Here is a 3153-nt window from a genome sequence, read left to right as displayed (position 1 = left end):
CTTTCCCCACTTCCGGGGCCGAGTGACAGCCTCTGGGCTGTTATGTGTCCTGCGAGCGCCTACGCGTGTGCGTGACAGCGCAAGCTCTGACGTCAGGTGCGGCAGAGGGGGCTGTAAGCTGTCCCCGGGGCTCCGGCAGCTGTCAGCTTGACCCGGGGCCCCAAGACGGCCACGCTGCACATGGCCGTGGGAGTCTGGCCTCACGGCAATGTCCTGCTGGTCTGGTGACGCTGGCCTCAGGTGCTAGGACCTGAATTACCACCGAGCAGACTGCGGGTCCTCTGCTTTGCCTTCTGGCAGGCAGAATTACAATAGAGCTTGCTCGAGGGCTTTCCTGGGGCCTGTGCAAATCCAGGGGCCCTCATGTGATGGAGAGCGATTTGTCTTGAGAAAAGGAATTTCCCACTGGGGAATTAGTGGAAAGGACACAGATAAAAAGAGCAAGCGAAACTGAGAGTGCTCTGGACAGCCTCAGAAAGCTTCAGAGCAGTCCCTGGCTCGGTGGGTGCAGAGGTGCAGAACCCCAGGTCCCTTTTGCCATAGCGGAATGGCTCCTCAAAGAGCCACCTTAAATGCCCAAAGTGGGAGAATTCTGCTTTTTGCCCTGACTCTAAACAGAGTCCGTCCCCTGACTCATCCTTCCTGCTAAAGCCCACAGGCTTCCACGAACTTGCAGCCTTGCTAGAGCACCAGCAAATTCATCAGCTGCAGGCTGAGTCCAGCGGTGCTGCCAAGCTGTCCTCCGGTACCCTGGCAGCAGGACCTCGGGCACAGGACTGTGGCTTGCCTGGCTCTTGTGGCACCTGGGGACACACCAGCTTCGGCTCCGCTGCACCGGGGCCACAGCGAATACAGGCATGGGGTGGTGGTGCTGGGTGCCCAGCAGGGGGGAGAGGCTCTCCCTCACCGAAGGCCATTCCTCTGCTGAGGGCTAGCCATAGGAATGGGCAGGGGATGAGGGCTCCAGCAGCAGATCCCCTCCCTGGCTTCACCCCAGCTTGACTTTATTCTCCCCTCTTTGGGAGACCAGCTGATGTCCTGTCACTCTGCTATCAGCTCATGAGTCAGATCTGGCATCCACTGAATTTAGGAGTCCTGAGATGAAGCACAGCCCATCCCACACAAAGCCACAGCTCGTGTTTCATGTAAAGGAATGAAAATCAAAAGCAATGGGACCAAAAATGTGGAAGGAGGGAGCTGTGTGGAAAAGACACCATGGGACTGGTCCTGTGGGTGAGGCGGTTCAGAGGCTTGGGAGAAATGGTTGGCAATTTCGGGGAAAATGAAACGGCCTGAGCAGAAATGACAGTTCTGCAGAACCCTCAGATCGTGAGTGGCACAGTTACCCCGAAGTGCTCGTGCTGGCACCTGAGCTGCTGTGCAGGTGTGGGCACTGCCAGGTGCCACAGGAGGAGCTGGTGGCAGGACGGCGTGGTGGTGCCCTGCACGCTGCCCACTCTGTGGCTCGCAGCGCAGATGCTGCCCAGGTTCCCTGTCTTGTCAGTGCTTTCCCCTCATCCTCCATGAAATGCCACTTGGCATCCTTGAGGCAGCAGAATTCTTGTCTCCCCGCTACCTTTGCTGGCACCAGCTCTGCTGCAAGGGGCCCCAGGGAGGGAGCCGCTGTCTCACAGGGAAAGGAGGGCAGACCTGTCTTCCCAGCCCGAGGCAGGTGGGCACAGCAGCCCCTGCCCGGCATGCAGCCCTGTCCCATGGCCATGCACTGTGCTGAGGCACCCCCAGCCCCTGCAGCCCCAGCACAGGCAGGGGAGCCGGCGATAATCGCAGACGAGCTTTGTAGCAGGCGTTGCTGACCACCTGAAGCACTGCATTAAAAACAGGGTGCTGCAGAAAAGAGCAGCCTCACTTTTTTGATGTCAGCAGGAGAGGTTTTGAGTTCATGGGTCAAACCAGCCCTCGAGAACGCTGCTGAGTTTCCTTTTCATCTTCAAAATAATTGACTAATCTTTGAATAGGAATAGCCCTGGTTTTAATAACCTGGAAATCACCTGAGTCAGAACTGCACAGCAGGTCTTTCCCCAGAGCCTCTGCAGCTCCTCTCGGACACCACCACAGAGAAACCTAGCCCATAGAACCCCTGGGGGAGCTGGTCTCTGCTTTTCCCTGCCCTCCACTACTGCAGACTTCGTGGAGTTTTGCCCAGGGCGGCAGGGGGATTGTACAGCCCCAGAGGGGCAGGATCGGGCAGCAATGCTGCACCCTGCGGCACAGGGCTGGGGCCGGAGGCCTGGTTCTGCGTGGGCACAGCCCTGCCGTGGGACAAAGCACCTTGCCTGGAAGAGCAGAGTTATCCTCTTCCCTTCCCAGTTCTCTCATGCCTGGAGGTTGGAGCAGAGAGCGGAGGTGCCGCTGGGCTCTCCCAGGCTGGTGGTACCGGCTCCAGCTGTGCCTTGGTCTGCAAGCTGGGAGGGTAGGAGGGTGCAGCAGCGCTCATAGGAATGGTTATCAGCAAGAAAGTGTGAGGATTTCACCTGAGAAGTGTTGCACATGCCTGACATTTAACATCAGGTTGATGGGGTCAAGCCCAGACACAACAGTTCTCTGTAACTTGCTTTCCGTAGGTGGCTTTTGTAGAAACACCAGCAAGCAATCATTCCTGGAGCTGCCACCTGGAGCTACTTTCTGAGAATCCCTTTTCAGAAGAGGACGTGGCAGCTTGCACAGGCATGCAGGCAAGGCCAGCTCAGGGGACATAGCTCCCTGCTTGGCAGCCCCTGCCTCCCTCTGTCCCTGCACCCCAGCAGGGCAGAGCCCTCAGCGGCATGGGGTAGCTGCAAAAAGCAAACAAAATGCTGTTAGTCCTACACGTGGAAACTAGGGAGGAGTGCGCTGCAGGGCGAGGGCTGGCTCAGAAACCACCCTGGAGGCAGGGGATCCCCAGAGCAGGTGGCCTGGCTCGTGGCCACCACTGGGCAAGTGTTTGCCCCATGCGTTGAAGTGCACGTGCTGGACCTGCCAGGGCAGCGAGGCCCTGCGTGGGCTCATTGGAAAAAGGCAGGCAAAGGGCTTGACAATAAGCTCGCCAGAAGAGAAGAGGGGTAAACACCAAGATCAGGATGGAGTTGGGTGTCGGTCTTCTCCACCAAGCTCCCTGATCCCCCTCTCTGGCCACCGGGGCTTGGCCCCAGGCAG

Source organism: Haliaeetus albicilla, chromosome 7, assembly GCF_947461875.1.
Source record: "Haliaeetus albicilla chromosome 7, bHalAlb1.1, whole genome shotgun sequence".
Taxonomy (NCBI): domain Eukaryota; kingdom Metazoa; phylum Chordata; class Aves; order Accipitriformes; family Accipitridae; genus Haliaeetus; species Haliaeetus albicilla.
The sequence above is the reverse complement of the archived record's forward strand: the minus strand, read 5'-3'. Positions refer to the sequence as shown.